At 41.9% G+C, this 25,000-nt stretch overlaps 1 protein-coding gene across 2 annotated transcripts in view; it reads right to left on the minus strand.

Moving 5' to 3' along the window:
- LOC139751783 (uncharacterized) overlaps positions 1-25,000 on the minus strand; it is a 242,605-nt gene that overhangs the window by 180,522 nt on the left and 37,083 nt on the right. The window lies entirely within an intron of this gene.

The raw sequence follows: 25,000 nt of genomic DNA on the forward strand, positions 1-25,000 counted from the left end.
ATGAAATGTCTTGAGGACACATGTGGTGTGACGCGGGTTGATCCAGTAAGTAATGATAGGGATGAGAGATGTGTGATGATAAATAAGCATGATTGACAGAGCTGAAGAAGGTGTACTGAAATGGTTTAGAACATTTGGAGAGAGTGAGTGAGGAGGTAAAGGAGGATACATGTGTCAGAAGTGTAGAGGACAAGATTAGGGCGACCATATTGGAGATGGATGGAGGAAGTGAACAAGAGTTTGAGTGATCAGGGCCTGAATATGCTCAAGGTCACGTGAGAGGCGTGTATAGGATAAAGTGAACTGGGGCGATGTGATTTACAGGGGACGACCTGCTATCAGTGAACTGAAGCAGGACATATGAATCAAATGGGGTAAACCACGGACAGGGTTGTAGGACCTGGTTGTGGAGTGTGGGCTGTGTTTTCGTTGCATTACATATGACAGGTAAGGAATGTATGTGAGGGTATGAAGCATTATCTTATGTTCCTGGTGCTATCTCCATACTGTGGACAACGGTGAACAGAACATCGTAGACACAGAGTTTAAAAGGCCATATTATGAATGGTAGCCAGGGAATGAATGGCCCAGCTAAATGGAAGCATTTAAAAGTTCGCGTTAAGTGATGGACTTCAATAGAATGTACAAACTTCCTTTCCAGTAACTGAACTAAAGCTTATGTGTATTTCCAGAGACGGAGTTTGATGGTTCATTATATAAAGACTGACTTCAAAGGATATCCTTGAATTAAGTGACTATAATTTTTTCAATTAAATGAGACATTTCCTAAAACAGCTGCAATTTGACGGAGTTTAAAAGTTCGCAGTTGTTTGAGAGAATTTTAAAGTTATTGACGGGATCAAAAGTTTGAGTTTCAATGACGCTTTGCACAAATTTTCGTTTAAATGACATACTTTCAAGGTTTGTCTTTATATAATGTAGTTTAAAAGTCTCTGATCAAATAACGCAGCTGAAATGATAACGCTCAAATACTGACGCTAAAATGTTCCTGAATAAATGACGGAGTTGAATGGATGGATTTTAAGTTCGCGTTTTCATGAGCGACTTTAAACCTTGTGGTTGAATGTCACAGTTTAAATGTTGGTATGTACAATGTTGACCAGATGGCGGTAGTGTGTAGACACAGCCATACCAGGTCGTATTTATCATCATTAAAGTCACCTTCCTTACTTACTTATGGCGGCGATGAAATTCACTGGTTCTTGATTGTGCACCAATTAACCTATCAGATAATGGTACAATGTTTGCCTGGTGTTGCATATATCACGTCTGTTGTTGAAACACAAGAATGCCAGGTGACTTTGGGAGTGGATGATAATGTAAAGATCAATATAAATGTGGGAAATCTTGAACCGCCATCACCAGACACAACACATGTTTGGATCTGGCGGGGGGAGGGACTTGCCTGTGACGTCACGATGCCCCGCCTCCAGCCTGGCGCCGCTCTGTGTGTGTGTGTGTGTGTGTGTGTGTGTGTGTGTGTGTGTGATTAGTATTTATGTAGCACGGGAGAGAGTTACACACTCGTGTTGTCCCGTCCCTTAACCTTTGCTATGTGTGCTCACACACACACACACACACACACACACACACACACATAACCTATAATATTATCTAGTATTTTCTTCAGACGGATATCTTACACCTTGATTATAAAAGCCAAAGAAAAATTTATAAAAACATATACATATATTTCCACACGTGTAGATATATGTTATGTATTGAAATGTGGCGGAAAAATTCCTTATATATTAACAAACGTGATTGAGGACGTAAAGAATCTGGTACAAACATAATGGTTATTGTGATAAATGATTTATTTATGATAAATATGTATTGTGTTGCATTATAATGGTTGTTCAGAACCAAGGTTCTTAAACCTGAATCAGTGAAATACGATCAGAAATAGAAAACCTGTTAAACATGAACATTTATTGTGATTAACCACGGAATATATTTTCCTCTGGGTATGTAAAAGAAAATACAGTACAGGGAGCTAGTTTGAGGAAGAGTATTTCATATTTTAACAAAATATTTACCTGTAATAGCGTCCCTTATCTTTCGTCATCATTTCTTATGTTTACTATCAAGAAATGTCTTTTCTCTAACATAGAAATTCAGTCTAGGTATTTGATTAATGTTGTCCAAGGATGAGCTACATGCCACACGTGGTCAGGTCAAAGTGGTGGTAGTCAGGTCAGTGGGCGGTGTGTGTGTGTGTGTGTGTGTGTGTGTGTGTGTGTAGTCCCTGGGTTCATGTTAGCCACAGCCACCCACCGGCCGGTGGTCAGGTCAGTGTGTGTGTGTGTGTGTGTGTAGCCCCTGGGTTCATGTTGGCCACAGCCACCCACCGGCCAGCCGGGCGGTAGTTTATAACTAAGACTGGTAGTTTCACATGCCACTTGGAGTGTCCCTCACTACAGAACTTGAGCAGCTCTTATCCTGAGGTGGAGCAGTTGATCCTCTCCACCAGGCTGGTACACTTGGTCTGCACCAGGTGGCTCCCTCCTGGTCATCCTGAGTGGTTGGTTGCAGTGTGGGATTTAATGACCAGTGACTTGTGAAGGTCATTAGGCCAGCCATCATTTGATCATCTGATAAAACATGAAGGAACGCCAAATATTACATGATCCACCTAAGCTATTGAGAATGATGAAGTCTGATATTGTTACGTTACGTCATCCAATCTTGCCACTCACATGTTACGGTAATCACGACTACATACATAGTGTTGTTACGACTGATATTACTGTATGTTCTGTAGTAAAGTACTGTGTTTATGTGGACACCAGACGAGACCATCATTATGATGTGTCACCAACTTGGATCTATAGTGCTTCTATAACCAGCATGATCAAGAAGGTTATAACAACATTATCCTTGTGTCACCAACATGTATCTATAATACTTCTATAACCAGCATGATCAAGAAGGTTATAACAACATTATCCTTGTGTGACCAACATGTATCTATAATACTTCTATAACCAGCATGATCAAGAAGGTTATAACAACATTATCCTTGTGTCACCAACATGTATCTATAATACTTCTATAACCAGCATGATCAAGAAGGTTATAACAACATTATCCTTGTAGTTGTTGGATCAGTGTAGAGCAGAGCAATACCTGGTGAACATTACTTCCTGGTTGGTGGCCGCCATAAATACCACCAGTGTTTATAAGCTCACACATCACCAGGGGTTAAGATATGGTGTTATCCCTCACTGCTCTATATAGCACCAGCCACGGTGGCTGGGCCTCCACCTTATACCTCACTCCTACTCTTCTATATCCCTAACTTCCTTGTGATCATCTCACTTTGAATAACTAGATCTTCACATAACAGTTGTTTGTTGTTGTTGTTGTTGTTGTTGTTGTTGTTGTTGTTACATGTTGTAGGTTTATGTCCTACCACTGGACGACTCGTTCTCTGATCTTACCCAACAAGTAATTTGTTGTTTCGAGATTCGTCAGGTGTTTATCATACGGAGTCTGTAACACGTAAGTCTGTCTATCGTTCACTATACTGGATAGTAACCGGTAAAGGTTATTAAAGATATCTACACCAGAATCTGTACCTTACGGCAAAACATAAGAATCACGATATTTGCAGCATGATAACATGTTTAACTTAATGACCATCAGCAGGTAAGGTCATCAAGCCGCACCATACATACGTCAGACAGTAACATCAGTTGTATAACAGGATGTATATATGTGGTTGGATTTAAGGGCTATCAGCTTGTGGTCATGAAGCCAGAATGTGAACCATAAGTTAACATAAAATGATCGTCCAGGTCCAGCAGGTAGCTGCATATAAAACTATGAATGTCTGTCTTGATTACTGACGACGTAGAGGGAAGGGTTTGGCAGGAAGGGGAGTGTGGTGGAGTTTGCTGGAGGGTTCTCGGGAGTGTTGTGAGGAAGAGATAGAAAACAGACGGAAAGGAGGAGGGTAACAAGTCCTTGGGCTCAACCCAGGTGCTACATTGTCACTCAAGCAAGACATCTAAAATAATCGCCAGGTTGGTTGGTTATTTGGGCTTGTGGCTCATCGACTGCCAGGGTTAATAAAGTCAACAAGTTAGTCATGATCCCCAATCAAAAATACTTGAACACCTTCACGTGTTGAAGATATTTGTAAGGTCATACACACGCTCACTAAATATTTGGCCCATATAAGTAAGGTTTTCACCCCTGTTGATTGCAAGGGTCATACCTGCGGTTAAGGTCATGTTATAACCATCAATCGAATCATCTTGAACTTTTTTCCCAGGGGTTCAAGATAATTCTGAGACCGGACACGCTCTCACCCTGTTCGTACGACGAATGGTGCATTCAAACAGACAGCGACCTATGGAAGGTGAGTAAGTAATAAATCCTTTATATGTTCCACTTTAAAGTCAGCTAACAATCCTTTCAACGTATTATTGTCTAAATGGTTGGGACAGTGAAATATAGGAAGGTGTACGTTCAAGGAAGACATATGCAATGACAGAGTTACGTACTGCGACAAGTAGGACAGACAAACCTGAGAAATGGTTGTTGTTGATGGTGTGAACAGTAGTATTATTATTAACACACATCACCAGCACACCTTTGATGGCGCTCCTACACCTTCGTGGCTGCTGCACTCCACACAGGAGCAGGGGAAAGTACACATCTTTGAACAAGAACATTTCCGACGTGACTGTACTATTTCTCTCCTTCCTTTGAGGATGACATAGCCTTGCTAAGGATGACTTGTCACTGGTGGTGACACAGCTGACGGATGGAGTCCTGTTACACCTTGTGAATAACATCTCATGACCAAAACAGTAGACTGGCCAGGTTGACAAGCGTATTGTGCACTTCAACTGACTAATGATATGATACAGAAAATTACAAACATAAATATCTATTGTAAGGATCAAATCAACGATGAAACAAATATAGTTTGAATGATTAATGAAACATAGTGTGGGAAGTGACACAACTTTGTGATGCTTGGTCAGTTACAAATGATTAATACGAAAGCGTTATGTATCGACCCGCAGGAGAACGTGTTTACAAATCTTTATAGAAGACATATCTATGTTAGATAAACGCCATATCAAGGAAATATCTTAACCTGGGACGTGTAACATCTGTGTGGAGAGACACAGCTTTGTAATATATGATCTACTCCACCGGTGAACTTTGACAACAGAGAGTTATACAACGCGTCGCTGGACAATATTCACCTAATACCTATAACGAATTTTCATATGATATACAAAACATTTGTTGGAAGTAAACATAAGAAATAATGATAGGAGATAAGGAGAGGGAAAATACATATTTTCTTAAATGCTGAAAGAATCCTGTCTTAACCTAGTTATTTTGTGATGGATTTTATTTTAGATATCCAGAGAATAATATATTCTGGGGCTTATAATTATGATGCTTTTAACAACTTTTTTCAATTTCTTATCATCTTTACTAGCTAAAAGGCCTTCGTTCTTAAAAACCATTTAAATGCAACACACTACATATTTATTATAAATTACTTATCGTATCAACCATAATGTTTGTACCTTATTCTTTAGGTTGTCAGTCACATTCTTAAGTATATAACACATTCGTCTGACCCAAGTAGATACATATATCTACACGTTTACATATATACATATGGTTCTTAATTTATCATCATTTTATTCCAAATTTAAGTTATCCTTCTAAAGAAGATACTAATCATTACCTTGGATGACGTACCTGAGTCTTTATAACAGAAATAATGAACAACTCCTGATTGTTGAGGTTGTGCATACCGCCGGTTGAAGACCATTAGTTCACCAATGTTGTACTGGTAATGATAAAAGTCAACATGTATATAACTTTAATGTTTGACATATACTATGGATTCAGGCTTTATGACTGTTCATATGTTTTCAAATATACCAACATTACATTGACCCTATACGAAATACTACCATTAAATTGTTTGGTCATAAAGGAGATATTCTGATCACTCCAATAATACACATGTATGTTTACCTGGTACAAAGAGATCCGTCATATTGTAAAGCCCTGTGCCAGCCAGGCAGCCAGCCTCCCTAACAACAAACTACCTGTTAGTCAAGATCAGATAAAGAGCCGGGTTGAGGTGAGGGCCCGTACCAAGCATAGACCTAGCGACCTGTCATGGTACAGACCAGTCATATGGAGACCTGGTGAATACAACAATTAGAAACATTCCATATTTGAGGAGACTTGGCAGGTCTACCTGTGAACCAATTTCATCATGATCATATGATAAGACCCCGTGCCAATGCTGGGACAAATTGTAATATTGAATTGTATATCAATTTCATATTTCGATGTAATTAACTGTAAAGATGAGTTGCCATAATTATGAGGAAACATGTCCACATTCACACTCACCAACCCTACCCAGACAACACGAGTCGTATTGATCATTTCTGAATTCATTGGATACATCCGGGAAGATACTTTTTTACCGTGAGTACTTTACTTTAAAGTTACGTTCATAGGAAATAGAGCGAAACTAACTGTCTGTATAACCAACAAAAATCACTATGAGGTATAGATATCTATCTACTAATGACGTCACGTCTGATGTCACTCGTAGTAATGATGGTGGGCAAACGTTTGACCTCAGATGAGGTGAAGTATTTTATCTTCAATATGATTGTTAACATGGAATAATGTACCAGTTAGAGTGGTTGGAAGCAGCATTATAAATACGTTTCACAATAAACTTGATAAACATTTCCCTTCAAGTTCAAGACTAACATTATTTGCGACTCATCATTAGTCACACTGACAACATACAGGTTTATCTTTAGATTATCTGTATGTCTTCCACTACACTAATGTGTGAGTTCCTGATATCTTCCACTACACTAATGTGTGAGTTCCTGATATCTTCCACTACACTAATGTGTGAGTTCCTGATATCTTCCACTACACTAATGTGTGAGTTCCTGATATCTTCCACTACACTAATGTGTGAGTTCCTGATATCTTCCACTACACTAATGTGTGAGTTCCTGATATCTTCCACTATCACCATCAGCCTCGAAGTGACCCAGTGGTCCACTGCTGTATGGATACCTTTACATTCCTTTGTATAATGGAATGTTTGTAACAACACAATAATTAATCACATCTGAGCAATCGGGAATTTGACAAGGCATTATCAGCTCTACGTCCTATTGGCGAGCCATCAAAGAGCTATAAGGCTGTGGTCATGTTTGTCTGGATGTTGATGACAGGGGCTTCCTCTCTTATGTGAATGGCTTCTAATCTCTGTAGTCTCCTGCGATCACTACAACTAGTAATGATTTTGATGTTATTCATTATAATCTCCCTCGTTAGTCTCGTTCCATGCTTTTGTTCATGATGATGTTTGATTCCACCTTCTTGTAAGTGGAGCGAGAGTCGGTGGCTCAGGGTGCAGGTGTACTGATCACCATCTTGAACTTAAATATGAAGTCTATATAGATGCAAACTGGCTGGCAAGTCAAAAATCTAAATTCTAAACACTGGCGCCTTACAAAGGAGAAACATTTCTTCAAGGGAAGAGAAAGATAAGTAATTACATACTAATATCTCAATCATGGTAACACATCAGTCTCTCATTCCCTTACACAAGTCATCAAGTCCAGTCTCTCCTTTGCCACTCCAAACCTCCAGCCTGACCCAACAACACTGTGGTCTGCATGATGGAAGCAAACATGAAATAGTCACAAGAATTTCCTTCTCTACATTTGCCTCCAGAACTTTCTTTTATGCTTGTAGGTCCAAATGTTTACGCCAGGCCTCAGCACAGACGCCATTGAGATCACCAGCCGGTCAAATGTATACTGTAAACACATAATGACAAAGGAAAACATACTTACGGTTACGTACATACATGCAAGTATAACCTTAATGGTCAGGTCAAAGGTCAGGCCAACATAATACCTGAAGGTCGCGCCGTCGTGTTCAGCCACACAGATCTTTCAGAGCTTCATGCCTGAGTACGATACCACATTACCAGCTTCCAATATCATACTACCTTTCCCGCCACACCACACAACAGCCTCATCTTAATGTCATGCAACATCAACATTTATATTTGGTCTCTGACGACAAACCCCCCCCCCCCCCCCCCCACCACCAGACCCATGCAGACCCCCATGTCACTTACGTCACTACAGTTTCCAGGCACCACGTGGCATTTTAGTGGCTGTTAATTACCACTCCTCTGACTCAGGCAGCTTTCTTACCTTCCTGTCTCACCCAGACGTTGTCTGCTGGCTCTCACTCCACAAACATACAACCTCTCCTTCCCAGACATAACACATCACAACACCTTACTCCCACCACTTTGATCTTTTTCTTCCTGACAATATATTTCTCTGCGGAGAGCGTTACGCGCTTGCCCTGCCTTTTGGCAAAATCTCGTTAGATGAACCTATATGAGAGAATTCCCCCCCCCTCTCTCTCTCTCTCTCTCTCTCTCTCTCTCTCTCTCTCTCTCTCTCTCTCTCTCTCTCCCCAGCCAGCCACTATGAATGTAGATTGCGTGACTGAGTGAGAGCGATGAAGTTCTTGCCATATGACGGCGAGCCACTCTGCACACCACACACTCACCCACCCACCCAGCACATATCAACTTGCCTCTTGGCTGAGAGAGAGAGAGAGAGAGAGAGAGAGAGAGAGAGAGAGAGAGAGAGAGAGAGAGAGAGAGAGAGAGAGAGAGAGAGAGAGAGACTACCTACGAGTATTTACGATCACAAAAAATACTGAAAAGAAAGGCCCCGCCGGGAATCGAACCCGAACCAACTGTTTATGAGGCAGATGTGCTAACCACTACACCACGGAGCCACTTGTCAGTGGACTCAAAAATCTCTTATATATTAACAAACGTGACTGAGGACTTAAAGAATCTGTTACAAACATAATGGTTATTGTGATAAATGATTTGTTTATGATAAATGTATATTGTGTTGCATTATAATGTTTGTTAAGAACCAAGATCTTTAAGCCAGAATCCTTAAGTTTATATAAGAAAGAATAAAAACGTGTTAGAAACATAAAAAGATTATGACTACAAAAGAACAGAATTCATTATCATGTGGGTACCTAAGTGAAAATGTAACACAAGGAGCTAGTTTAATGCAGGAGTATTTCATCTTTTAACAAAATATTTACCTCTACCTCCCTTTTCTTTCATCATCATTTCTTATGTTTACTATCAAGAAATGTCTTTTATCTAACATGAAAATTCTGTATAGGTATTTGATTAATGTTCTCCAAAGACGCGTTGTATAACTCTTCGTTAGTGAAGTTCATTTCGTGTAATGGATCATGCATTACAAAGTTGTGTCTATCCACACAAGTGTTACAAGTCCCAGGTAAAGATATATTCCAGAGGTAGTGTATATCTAACATATATATGTGTTTTATAAATATTTATAAAAAGTTTTCCTGAGGGACAATACCTAAGACTTTCGTATTAAAGTTGATCAGTTGTAAGTGATCAAGCATTACAAAGGTGTGTCCATTACCACAGGTGCTACTGATCCCGGGTAAAGGTATTTCATCATCTTTGTATCTTTAACCTTTCTAGTTATAGATGTTTCATTCCTGATTCCATCCTCACAATCGATGTATGTGGTTTGTGTTGCCTTTATCCTTAACATATCATTAGTCAGTTGAAGTGGAGAATATGCTTCTGACCCTAGCCACTCTACTCCGTCTTGCATATGCTATTCAAGAGGTGTTACCGGATTCCGCCGATAATATAAGTGCTTACGTCATGAGAGGGCTTCTTTTTTATAACTTTTGATGATTTATATTATTTGGGTTATGTATTTCGTTTTGTGATGTTAATAAAATTGTTGAAATTCACATATCATATTCTTTATTTGTCATTTAATGAGCTCTAGTTTATCAAATTTGATTGTTTGTTGTTTTTTTATATCAATATAGATTTTCTCTGAAAAATACTTTAGTTTAATTCATAAATGATATTTCTAAGTAACACGCGGATAATTTTTTCATTAGTGTTCATTATATGAGTATATATACTTACTCCTTTACTTATCTACATCTTACATACATACATACATACATACATACATACATACATATAAATCTCCAACAGCCAGGATCGAACCCGGCGCCCTTGTGTAAGGGAGGGAATGCTACCACTAGGCTATGGGCCTGGCAAAATAGGAAATAACGTTATTCGAATACTATGTACTCGAATACCCTTCGTCTCACTTTGGTGAGCAACGGGGTCTACACCGGTCATTTCCCAACAGGCGCACATAGCCAGCAGATGGCATTTTACCGAACCTAATTATAGATTGAGAGGTTTATTATTTTCTTAAGCGAAAAGTCCTTGTTTCCAAGTTCTGGAGAAATTAAAGTACATTTCAATGTAAACATGAAGTAAAAAGTATAGAAATTTAACGTTTTCCCCGACGCCGTCTCCAATCAGTACTGTTTACTATCTGCTTGGGACTCCGCGATGACCTTCAAGTCTCGAACCAGGCGGGGGCGTGGGTACTGGTCAATGAAGTAAAGAGTATAGAAATTCAACGTTTTTCCCGATGTCGCCTCTCCACTCTGCTATCTGTTTGGGACTTTGCGATGACCTTCAAGTGTCGGATCAAAGAAAGCAGACTGGGGCGCTGGAATTGGTCAATATCAGTGGCGAGATGGACAAGCTGGCACAGGCGGTGTCGGACTCCGTCGTCCTTCTGATCCTCAGCCAATTGGGCAATGAGTTACCCGAAGGAGTAGACGTCGTTAGCGGGAGCAACTGGCTCTCCCTCAATGATTTCGGGGGCTATCCAGGGACATTGCGCTGGGTCACCTGTTATAGGAGGCACGTCACCAGCGTAACTGCTCAGACCGTAGTCGATGATATGGAAGACTGGGCCATGGTGGCGGGTCTGGGTTACGGTAACATTATTCATCTTGAAGTCAAGATGAATGACCCCCTTATCATGAATTTCTTGAAGTCTCTTCCCAATGGAGATGAGAGACTCAATAACCTCCTGGCCGCTGCAGTTTTCTAAGTAGCTGACGTAGTTTTGACCAGTGTAGGACATCAGGAGTCTTGCTGGATGGAAAGCCAGACCCTTGACCAATGGGGCCCCTCCAGCGCCGGACAGGTAGATCTGAATGTCAGCTTCGCGAAGGAGAGCGTACCTCTCGTCGTTTTTCTTCATGGTTTTAAGGACCCCATATTCATAATTGAAGCGAACGAGCTGAACTGATCCATTGCCGCCCTCGCCAATATCGGAAACGATTCGAATCCACCTTAACTGGTCCTCGCTGAGGATGTAGTCCTGAAGGTCTGCCTCCAAGCTGAGATCGGCCACGACTAGGGAAGGGTAGGCAGTTGGTGGGCTGGTGGGTTGGGCCGCGACTGGAGGGAGGGATTCAGTTGATGGATGTGTGGGTTGTGCCACGAGTGGAGGGAGGGATGCAATGGATGGGTTTGTGGGTTGGGCCACGACTGGAAGGGGGGATGCAGTTGGTGGGGGTGTTGGTTGGGCCACGAGTAAAGGGGGGGATGCAGTTGGTAGGGGTGTGGGTTGGGCCACGAGTGGAGGGGGGGATGCAGTTGGTGGGGGTGTTGGTTGGGCCACGAGTAAAGGGGGGGATGCAGTTGGTAGGGGTGTGGGTTGGGCCACGACTGGAAGGGGGGATGCAGTTGGTGGGGGTGTTGGTTGGGCCACGAGTAAAGGGGGGGATGCAGTTGGTGGGGGTGTTGGTTGGGCCACGAGTAAAGGGGGGGATGCAGTTGGTAGGGGTGTGGGTTGGGCCACGAGTGGAGGGGGGGATGCAGTTGGTGGGGGTGTTGGTTGGGCCACGAGTAAAGGGGGGGATGCAGTTGGTAGGGGTGTGGGTTGGGCCACGACTGGAAGGGGGGATGCAGTTGGTGGGGGTGTTGGTTGGGCCACGAGTAAAGGGGGGGATGCAGTTGGTGGGGGTGTGGGTTGGGCCGCGACTGGAAGGGGGGATGCAGTTGGTGGGGGTGTTGGTTGGGCCACGAGTAAAGGGGGGGATGCAGTTGGTGGGGGTGTGGGTTGGGCCACGAGTGGAGGGGGGGATGCAGTTGGTGGGTGGATGAGTTGGGCCTCGACTGCAGTTGCTGGTGGGGTGGGTTGTTGCACGGTGTTGGGGGAGTCTACAACGTCCCCACAGGTGACTAGTATTTGTATCCCGCGAGCTGCAAGTCTCTCCCGCAGAGCGGCAGCATTGCGGGCAGCAACAAGGCGGTTCACTCTCGCCTGCCGCTCGTCCACCACATGCTCCTGACGAGTGCGACGGCGTTCCCGACGAACGGTGTGCCGGCCACGCCACGCAATAGCCTGTTGACGCTCCCAGTGGCTCGCTCTTCTTCGGGTTTCGACGATTCGAGTAACTCGGTCCATAGGAGGGGTATATGTTTTTGTCCTTTGATGAGATTTGACTAGACCCATCAATTTCATATACGTGTTGAGCCAAAAATATGTTGGTATTTAGTAAAGATAGAAACAGTTAACATATATAGTGGTGTTATGTAGTTAAGATAGAAACAGTTAACATACTCTGGCTAAGATAGAAACCTAAGGACATAAGGAACACAAAGGTGTTGTGAACATGTCATGAATTTGAGATGAACATAAGCGCAGTGGACATTCAATGATAAAGGTGAGGATGGGCTTAACTTATGGTGAAGAAAAGGGTGCAGTAAACAAATAATGAACATTAGGTAGTAATGAACATGTCATGTCACGTAAATGTGTGGTGAACATATGATGAACGAAAGGGTGTAGTGAACATGTATTGAACATAAGTGGGTAAAGAGCGTATGATTAACGTTATAGTGTGGTGAATATTAAGTGATGAACATGATGTAGGCTTAGCAGATGATGAACATAAGGGGTGTAGTGAACAGATGATGAACATAAAGGGTGCAGTGATCATATAGATGAATAAATAGACAGAATTATAGATTGAGACATTTATCATTTTCTTAGGCGAAAGGTCCTTGTTTCCAAGTTCTGGAGAAATTGAAGTACCTTTCAATGGAAACATGAAGTAAAAAGTATAGAAATTTAACGTTTTCCCCGATATCGCCTCTCCAGTCTGCTATCTGCTTGTGACTTCGCGATGACCTGCATGTGTCGGAATGATATAAGGAAGAAATGGCAAGGAATGATTAAACAGGAAAGCGATGGAAACGAAGAACATTTGCTCCCAGGATCGTGGTGGTGGTGGTGGTGTTGGCCAGGGTGGTGGCTGGAGTTGTCTGTCGGTCCGTCATGATGGCGACACGTCTACAAGGGACGGGTGGCGGGCGGATGATGGACATCTTCCCTTTACTTCCCTACGAATGATATTCATTATTTCTATTTCTCAAGCGCTGAACTTTAAATACTGCAGACTTGCCAGCCATGTCACAGCCGGTTGGAAGGTATGTAAACCACAGACACACTTAGAGAGGGCGTTAGTGTGAAGATAGATTTATAAACCCGCCATATTTCGCGAGTAATATGCAGCAATATGATCCTTCCCCCTGCAACACTAGTACAGCCAGCCATGGTCATCACTGTAGAAGGAGACACCCTTCAACGCATCTTCACTACACCTTGAACCATACGTCACCTTCAACCCTCAACAAATGCTGAGCGGAACTACAACCCTGTTGTAGGGTTTGACCTGAGGTCAACCTCCCTACATGCTTATCTTCACTACAACCGAAAGACAAACAGACAGACAGACAGTCAGACAGAGGGCGTGAGAGAGAGAGAGAGAGAGAGAGAGAGAGAGAGAGAGAGAGAGAGAGAGAGAGAGAGAGAGAGAGAGAGAGAGAGAGAGAGAGAGAGAGGAGGTAAAACAATTGATATCGATTGAGATAGAGATAGAAAGGGAGAGAGAAGAAAGAAAGTGAGGAGAGAGAGAGAGAGAGAGAGAGAGAGAGAGAGAGAGAGAGAGAGAGAGAGAGAGAGAGAGAGAGAGAGAGAGAGAGAGAGAGAGAGAGAGAATGAATGATATCAATAGCGATAGAGAGTTAGAGAGAAGAAAGAAAACGAGAGAGAGAGGGGGGGAGCGATGGTATCGATAGAAACAGAGAGTGAGGGAGAAGAAAGAAAGCGAGAGAGATAGAGAGGAGAGGGAAAGCGATTGATATCGATAGAGAGAGAGAGAGAGAGAGAGAGAGAGAGAGAGAGAGAGAGAGAGAGAGAGAGAGAGAGAGAGAGAGAGAGAGAGAGAGAGAGAGAGAGAGAGAGAGAGAGAGAGGGAAAAGCGATGATATCGATAGGGATAGAATGGGATATATATATATATATATATATATATATATATATATATATATATATATTTGATGGAAGAACAATGCGGGTGTTACCGGACTAACCCTTCGGTGCAGCTGTATGATATCATCAGTCGACAAGTGGGAGAGTACAGTCTCGTCGAAGAAGCCCTCACTCCATCACCTACCCTGCTTCTGATTGTGGCGCAACCTTAATTGCTCTCGAGAGTCAATGGGTTATGAATGTGTAAAAGTTAAAGGCATGAAAACACAATTCTTCCTCCCTCACAATAAAGCTTACTGGAAAGGTAGGAAGACATTTTATGCTTCTGGTAACAAATATGTGACAAATAAGGATAAATCGAAAGGTTTAGTGTTGTCCTATTCTCCCAACTTAGCTCATCTGAGACATGTTCTTAACAAACAGTTCTTGTAATGTTGCTTTCCAGTACAAATACACCATCAGCAAGGGCGTCCTGCTGTCAATGGACTGAACCAGGGTATGTGAAATGCCTGCAGTAGACCATGGAAAGGTCTGTGGGGCATGGATGTGGATAGGGAGCTGTGGTTTCGGTGCATTACACATGACAGCTAAGAGACTGAGTGCGAACGAATGTGGCGGCCTTTTTTGTCAGTTTTCCGGGCGCTACCTCGCCATTACTATTATTATAAATATCACTGATATCATAATCATTATCTATTATCATTATTATCAATTGTTATCATTTTTATTACCATCATTCCTGATATTATTGATATTATTATTATCATTAATACTATTATCATCATCATTCACCATATATACATATATATCAATATGTTATTGATATCATTAGTCTTTTCATTATCATTATTGATATTATTATCATTAATATCAATATCATAATTATCATTATAACTATCTTGACCTCTTGTGGGGCCCCCATCCCCCACTGGGGCCCCGACACTACACCCTGACCATGTCATCCTCCCTCGCCACTGACAAAGGCATTTTGCCATGGATGACTGACTGTCCATGGTGGATATAGCCATGGATGACTGTTCATGGTGGGATATAGCCATAGATGACTGTCCATGGTGGGATATAGCCAGGGATAATTTGGATAACTGAATGAAATAGTTATTTACAATTGATCTTGATATCTCGTTAAATAGAAATATGCAGTAATAACATGGCACAGCCCCACACATTCCCGGTGACAGTTGGGTCACCAGACTCCACAGCCTTCATTGGACTATCAGTCAAGACGCCAGAACCACTCGGTATCCTCCACCAAGTCATCACCAGATACTACAGCTTCAAACTTCACCTTTTGGGCCACATCATCAGTCACAACTTCAGACTTCACTCCTTCGTCTACATCATCAGCCACAACTTCAGATTTCACCTCTTCGGCTACTCCATCAGTCACAACTTCAGACTTCACCTCTTCGGCTACATCATCAGCCACAACTTCAGACTTCACCTCTTCGGCTACATCACCAGACACAACTTCAGACTTCACCTCTTCGGCCACATCATCAGTCACAGCTTCAGACTTCACCTCTTCGGCTACATTATCAGCCACAACTTCAGACTTCACCTCTTCGGCTACTCCATCAGTCACAACTTCAGACTTCACCTCTTCGGCTACATCATCAGCCACAACTTCAGACTTCACCTCTTCGGCTACTCCATCAGTCACAACTTCAGACTTCACCTCTTCGGCTACTCCATCAGTCACAACTTCAGACTTCACCTCTTCGGCTACATCATCAGCCACAACTTCAGACTTCACCTCTTCGGCTACATCACCAGACACAGCTGTCAGACTCACGCACACTATCATTAATTTTTCATTAGGTATTTGTCATTATCATTTTACTGTGAGTTACATAGAGTTAGATGCATGCTGCCACGGGCTCACTGTTCCCACGGGCTACTGTTAATCAGGATGTTTGAACACGTAAGAGCTGATCTGTTATTTGAACACGTTGTTGAATGGGTGTTGACGGACTCCCATATAACCCCTGTCAGTGTGACCTGAGGGGACACACTGGCCAGCATCGTCACACTGTTCACTAGAATGTGTCGTAGTGTGTCATAAGACTATAGCCCAGAGTACTACAGATGGACGTACACGTTTTGTTGTAATAAATCTACAAAGGCCGCCTGATCTTCATTGAGTACCACAGACGAAGAAGACCTGATTTCCTTCCTCTCAACTCAACCTTACAAATGGTGGCAGTGACGTAAGAACCCACGTGACCACACACGACCGTCACATCTACTTCATATTTCTACGTCTGGTGTTGCCAGCAGTCATACAAGCCTACCTGACACAGTCCTGGTGCTCCCTCCTGTGGACGTTAAGGGCGGAACCCCATGGCCGGCTACGTGCTTCCATCACCCGTACCTCAATGCATTGAAGATACGCCTTTATTGCATTGCTGACACTCTCCCGCTTGCAAGGGCATCAAAACAGCGCCACCGCCGTGCAGTGTTGTCATCACATCCAGACGTGTCAAGCAAGGTCAGCCATCCTGCCAACACCAACGTGGAGGTCATCTTGTCAACCGCTCCAGAGACGCGTCATCATCAGCCGTGGCGACATCCCAGACGTCAGCATCGCGTGGTCCAGCCCTTGTCACTCACTCAACTTTCCTGCTAGCGAGTCGCTACTCTGCACACATCTTCACCTCGCTACACCCAGGCAGCCGCTACTCTGCACACACCAGCTCGCTACACCCAGCGAGTCGCTACTCTGCACACATCTTCATCTCGCTACACTCAGCGAGCCGCTACTCTGCACACATCTCCACCTCGCTACACCCAAGACGTCTTCGTAAGCGAATCTCCCATTCAGATAAGAACTGTGTCAAAATGGTTCACTCTTTGAGGTATGCTCTTTTTGTGTGTTACTAGTTCCTAGTCTATAAATATAGACATTTATATATTTTGGGTAATATGATTATTCATCTTTGTAGTTTAGCAAATTAGTCTAAGTTTTCAGTTATTCTTGCATATATTCTTTCTTATGTTTTCATACGTTGGTACTATTCTTTTTAGTGATGATTACTTTCATATATAGAGTCCATTACTGATATGTTATACTATTATGTGCACCTCTCATATACAGAGTCTTGTATTCATATGTTATACAGTTATGCCAGCCTTTTATTGCCTTTATTTCATTACAATATTTTCAAATGATATTCATGTTATGTATTTTGTATTAAGTCAATAGTGTTAATTATATTTTAAATATTTTTGGGGGGCTATTACTTACACACTTTATGTTAGATTGTATTACAAGTCCGATGAAATTCCACGCGGTAATCGTAAAAGTTCATATGTACTTAGGAATTGACCTAGAATCCCTTATTATAAACGAAACCAGCCTTCTAAAATGGTGACGTCACACAAAGTTGTTTTGACAGATTCTGGTGACACAGATGACCCACAGAAACCTTCTCACACGTTACCACACCCACACCCACCTCCCCCTCCACATCACAAAAACTCGGGACAATGAATTCCTTCACAAAAAACTGTTTTTACACTAAAACAAGCTAGGGAACCACACGAGTTATTTGATGGTAAACTGTCAAATTTTAATCGGTGGATTAGAAATGCAGAGGACATTGTTGAACATAATGGTGATGCAGGAGACAAAGCGCTTATAACTTCTGCTAAAAATCTCATTGATTTCAACAAGACTAACAATTAAGCTAGGGTTGTCTATGACTCAGATGACATTGGAAACTGTACATCTTGGGAGGAATTCAAAACGTTGTTTACATCAGGTTGTGAAGAATCATTCACGTCCTTTAACGTGCTCTTAACACAACATACTTGGATGATACGTCAGTCCCTGATTACATGGAAGAATGAGATTAGTTAGGCAGGCTTATGAATCCTCACCCTGGATATCAGCCATGATGAATCCTGAAACTCATGTGCAAACACTCATGTGATTATTACACATAACCTTCATTCTCAAGGACCTGACCTCCAGACGTAAGACGACGGTTACTTAATGAAGACATCGACCCATCATTGTGGGTCAGTAACAAAAGTGTTGAATTACACTCAAAAGAAAGGTGGATATTCCAACACCAAGACACTGGGGAGAGTGTCGGCTTCCCAAAGTGTGACGTAACATTCTAGTGGTCAACACAATCATTCTTCTCACGGTCAAATACAGCGATTCAGTGATGACAAACACTCACATAAAGTGACGTGCTTCCGGTGTGGCCAACCAGGACATAAAGCGAATGTGTGTCCTTACACATGGGACTCATTCTCACGTGAGCCTCGACCAGAACAAACGCAGTCAACAACCCATGTCATCACAGCCTCGGTCGTCACAATTCTGCCGACCTAGTCATGATTTCCTCCAGTCAGACATCAGGCTGACCTTCACCCGCTCGCGCCCAACACCACCAAGCAGGTGTTCATATCATAGCAACGCTAGACACACTTCAGCGGAATGTCGAGCATTAGCTAGACAGACGTCATCTAACACAGGTTCATCATGTCATTATCAACAATGACAATCTCTCTCTCATGACACGACTCCATCACATAAGGAACTCTTAAGACATTTTCGTTCTTCGCCATTTTCTCACATTACAAGTTTCGATTTAGTGGGTTCTTTCCAGGATAAGCCAATCACAATCTTTCTAGACAGTGGCGCTGAAGCAGATGTCATTCATTATGATTTTATTCAACCATTAATGGGGCGCACTCAACTTGCTCAATGCTCGGACTTTTACCCATCCCTTCAAAGTATCTCAAATGAAAATTTCGACGTAAGGGGCACTATTGAAATGAACATTCACATAGGCGACTTGGTCATGACCGTCACGCCTTACATTGTTCGTCGTGTAACTTTTCCTGCTAACTTGTTACTAGGACGCCACTCTATGTGTGGCATAACATAAGATCTGTCCTATTTATCATGTGGTTTGTGTTGATAATACGTTCTTGCCATTGTCAGAGAAGAGTTCTCACTCAGTCAGAGTCATTAATACATCTGCTCCCACGTCCTGCTTCACGGTAGACAATACGCATCCTTTCTACTTGTCCACGTGATCATTGCCCTGGTAAACTGAAAACCAACATGACTCTGCATAGTGACACATTAACGAAGGTTCCTCTCTCACTTTCTCGAACATGGATGAATGATCATGGACTCAGACATAGTCAGGGTGATCTGGCACTAAGAGTAGTTGCTGAACCTTCATCACTAACTGTCACACGACTATCCACGATGGACGCCTCTATTCATGAGACCGCAGATGGAGAGGTCACCATATACATTGCCAATACGGGACCCCACTCCTGTCCGTCTCCGTAGAGGGGCCAAGCTTGTGGAATTCTCCGTTTTGAAGTCAGGAATTCAAGACGAGGAGTTGCATGAGTTTACCATCCGTCTAGTCTCACATTCCATTAACCCACCACCACCTACTCCTCCTACACCTGACTCAGCAGTGCACGGCTTGAGTCAGCTCCCCACCATCACCCCTGACATGATATCCAAGGTAGGATTAACCAAACATGTTGACCAGTTAACAGACTTACTTAACCAGTATAGGTCTACTATTGCCTTATCAGGAGAACCACTCGGTAGAACTCATTTGGATGTTCACATTATTAACTTAGAGAAAAACACACGTCCCATTGACGTCCCAGCCTATCGATTGACACACGCACACAGAGACATAGCAAACAAAGTTGTTCAGGACGTGTTGAAAGATAATGTTATAGAGGAATCACGATCACCATGGAATTTACCACTTCTGATCGTTCCGAAAAAGGACGGAACTTTTAGACCAGTCATAGATTTTAGAAAACTCAACAACAAGGCCACTTTGAAAGATGGTTTCCCATTACCAGTGGTATCAGAGCTTCTTCATAGCCTCGGTAACAATAAGGTATTTTCAACTTTGGATTTATTGAGCGGATTTTGGCAGATTCCCTTGTCAGAGGAAAGCCGCCCCCTGACTGTGTTCAGTACGCCAGATGGTCATTGGCAGTTCATATGCATCATGGCCTTCGGTCTTCATTCCTCACCTGTGATCACCTTCTCAAGGTTAATGACTAACATTTGTCGTCACATGTTGGGCCAAGATGTATTGGTTTATCTTGATGATATAATTGTCATGTCTCCAGATATTGCTTCTCATTTCAAAAGTCTTGAGAGAGTATTTCTACGACTTAAGGATGCAAACCTAAAAGTCAAGTTATCCAAATGTTCCTTTCTACAAACAAGAATTAATTACTTAGGTCACACTGTTGATGAAAACGGTATTCAACCTAATGCACATAAAGTCAAAACAATTGTAGAATGGCCAGTCCCTTCCAAAACAGATAAAGTCAAATCCTTCCTTGGTTTAGCAGGATATTATTGAAGATCTATCTCTAATTTCGCGAAGATCGCAAACCCACTCACTTCACTTCTGAAACAGGGAGTTACATTCCAGTGGTCTACAGCACAAGACAGTGCGTTTAACTTACTCAAGCGACACTTGATAGAAGCACCTATCCTTCGATTCCCCAACTTTGAGAAACCCTTCATTTTGCACACAGATGCTTGTAAACAGGGTCTTGGAGCTGTACTTATGCACGAGTTGAATAAGGGTAGACTTTTTCCCATAGCCTATGCGAGCCGTTCATGTTCAAAGACGGAATCGAAATACTCAATAACTGAGTTAGAAGGCCTTGCAGTTGTTTGGACACTCAAACATTTTAAGAAATACATATATGGTTACCTTATTACAGTTTATACAGATCACAGAGCAGACGACTATGACGAAGGGAGACTTTTCAAGCAAACCTTATCATAAGTTTACAAGGACGATCTCTTTGTGTTTTCTGTCATCCACTAAGGAATATTTGTCAAGCGTTTGATGTGTCCACAACTGTTTTATACCTTCGGAGTTATATTTCTTCCTCTTGTGTATCACTAACATTGAGTCTCGGGTCGCCTTAGTTTCACTACAACGAAATTCGAAGACGTTACTAAAGGTGAAACGTAAGACGACGTCAGGTAATGAACAGATGCGACAACTTGACATAATTATCGTAAAATGGTATATTGGATTGTGTTCCTGCTTGTTTAATTCTTGCTTTGTTTGCATTAACATTTGTCTATTGATTTGTAGATTATGGCTGGAGGTAACCATTGTCAACTCTTCATGATTAATGATGATCTGTGGTAGGTTTACTCCCTACACCCATCATCCTTCTTCGTTCCAAATCTATTTCAGGCCACCCAGACCACTGGTGCCTTGTGGATGTACCAATGTGACCCTATGTTCGTACAATTGTTCTTAAGCCCGTTTCTTAGGCAGTGTTACCTCTGTGTTTTGTGAAAATTGTCTCCTTACTAGCGAGTATTGTAAGAAAATGGTTTAACAGTCTATCTTGCAACTGCATCAGCTACTGCAGATAATCAGAAAGTGTAAACATTCAACGGTTCATGAATGCCAAGCGGTTGTTCAAGCCAGGCAAAATGTGTGGATGACCTTGACGGAGTAAGCAATGTGTTGATGAAGTTATGGCCAGTGGTGTGGCGAGGGAGGGTCTGGGCAGGCAGGACACGATTGAGTGATGTTTCGTATCGTCAAGCCTCATTCCTTCCCTTGTCTATGTTTAACTTTTGATGACATTCATAGAGAATGCAGCTAAGGAGTTACGTTTTCTATACACAACATAGATGCTATTCGTTTTTACAAAATCGTAGTTTACTTGCAAACGGTAAAATCACTCATATGTAGCTTTGCCAGGTTTCCTCCTAAATTTGTTCTCCATATTAGATTCATCATACGTCAACGTAACAACTTAACAAAGAGATGGTCACGAAGTACAAAGATGATGAAAGGCTTTGATAATCTCGATCTAACTAATTACCTAAGGCTAGATCTTCTGATCTAAGTCGTATTAATGGATGCAGTCTGGTGGGAAAACATTCTACCTTCACTGAGGCCAAGTGTTATTTGCTCAACCTAATTGTTAACATACAGACTGATGATTCCCCTGCAACTTCCATGGTATACACACTGACCAACTTGGCAAGTGGTACACCGAGTACAACGCCACACCTCCTGACCCCTTCCCAACCCACATGATGAAGGTCATGGACAACTTGTATGACCGCTACCTAACATTACCTGGACCCAAGATGACATTAAAAATTATTGATAAATTCTATCTTGCTTGAGAGAACAAAATCTTTAATACTAAAGAATGATGGAAAGAAAGAGCAAGATAATATCTTGGGGGATAAAGTGTGTCGATCACCACAGACAAAATTGAGGATACAACATAGAATAGAGAATTTGTACATGATGATGCTCTTGCCTCCTCTGACGTCCACATGTTATCCACATAAACACAGTACGTTACTACAGTACATACAGTAATATCAGTCGTAACAACACTATGTATGTAGTCGTGATTACCGTAACATGTGAGTGGCAAGATTGGATGACGTAACGTAACAATATCAGACTCCATCATTCTCAATAGTTTAGGTGGATCATGTAATATTTGGCGTTGCTTCATGTTTTATCAGATGATCAAATGATGGCTGGTCTAATGACCTTCACAAGTCACTGGTCATTAAATCCAACACAGCAACCAACCACTCAGGATGACCAGGAGGGAGCCACCTGGTGCAGACCAAGTGTACCAGCCTGGTGGAGAGGATCAACTGCTCCACCTCAGGATAAGAGCTGCTCAAGTTCTGTAGTGAGGGACACTCCAAGTGGCATGTGAAACTACCAGTCTTAGTTATAAACTACCGCCCGGCTGGCCGGTGGGTGGCTGTGGCCAACATGAACCCAGGGGCTACACACACACACAGACACACACACACACCGCCCACTGACCTGACCACCGGCCGGTGGGTGGCTGTGGCCAACATGAACCCAGGGGCTACACACACACACACACACACACACCGCCCACTGACCTGACCACCGGCCGGTGGGTGGCTGTGGCCAACATGAACCCAGGGGCTACACACACACACACACACACACACACACAGAGCGGCGCCAGGCTGGAGGCGGGGCATCTTGACGTCACAGGCAAGTCCCTCCCCCCGCCAGATCCAAACATGTGTTGTGTCTGGTGATGGCGGTTCAAGATTTCCCACATTTATATTGATCTTTACATTATCATCCACTCCCAAAGTCACCTGGCATTCTTGTGTTTCAACAACAGACGTGATATATGCAACACCAGGCAAACATTGTACCATTATCTGATAGGTTAATTGGTGCACAATCAAGAACCAGTGAATTTCATCGCCGCCATAAGTAAGTAAGGAAGGTGACTTTAATGATGATAAATACGACCTGGTATGGCTGTCTACACACTACCGCCATCTGGTCAACATTGTACATACCAACATTTAAACTGTGACATTCAACCACAAGGTTTAAAGTCGCTCATGAAAACGCGAACTTAAAATCTATCCATTTAAATCTACCATTCATCAATAAACATTTAAACACCATCATTTGAACGTAAACCTTCCAGCTGCATTATTTTACCAGAGTCCTTTAAGATACGTCATATAAACACAAAACTTAAATGTACGTTAAGCTTGTGCAAACCATCATTAAATATCAAGCTTTTAAATTATAATTGTAATGAAATTGCGAACTTTTAACTCTGTCAAATTACAGTTATTGTATAAAATGATTCACTTAATTGACAAATTTTAATGTCAGTTAATTTAACGATATCCTTTGTGGTTCATCTTTGAAACACAATCCTTTAAACTTTGTCTCTAGAACTGAACCCAACCATTAAGTTTCATAACTGGAATGGAAATTTGGATAATCTATGAAAATTCGTCATATAACGCGAACTTTTAAATCCTTCCATTCAGTTGGGCCGTTACTTGCCTGGTTGCCATTCATAATATGTCCTTTTATATTGTATGTTGACTACGCTCTCATTCATTCGTCATTTGGATCGTCTCACTGATATTCCATTCATAAACTTCATTCCTGCAGCTTATTTTTGACCGCCATGTTGCTTCCTCAAGGTTTATAATTCTTTGTGTATTTAATAATAGAAGATTCAATGATATTTCTCGTGGTACTGGAATTAGAGTTAATAATGCCATCTCAGTTATTAACTCTAACTCAAGTACCACGAGAAATATCATTGAATCTTCTATTACTGAATACACAAAGAATTATAATCTTAATATTTGTGATGGTCTATACAAATTGGATAACTTTAATGTTGATAAAATGAGTAAACAATTCACCTTCTTGTCCACATAATAAGTTTATGATACGCTTGTTGTCTGTCTTGGACAATCACATGTTTACCATATGGATTCCTAGCTACGTCTCTTCGTTGTATATCAACTGACTGTTATATTTCTCTGTTGTGTCTCCCCTGATAATGTGAGTTTTACACGAAAGTGCACTTGGGAATTTATCGTGTTTATTTTCCCCGTGGACTCATAAGAATATACTTGATCACGTGCAAAATTGCGATCCTTTTCAATATATATATATATATATACATATATATATATATATATATATATATATATATATATATATATATATATATATATATATATATATATATATCCTTCAGTATGTTTACTTTCGATAATGAGTAACAGAAGAAGGAGCCAAGCAAGTAAATTTCGTCAAAGACATCACTCTTTT

This window comes from Panulirus ornatus, chromosome 12, assembly GCF_036320965.1.
Source record: "Panulirus ornatus isolate Po-2019 chromosome 12, ASM3632096v1, whole genome shotgun sequence".
NCBI lineage: Eukaryota > Metazoa > Arthropoda > Malacostraca > Decapoda > Palinuridae > Panulirus > Panulirus ornatus.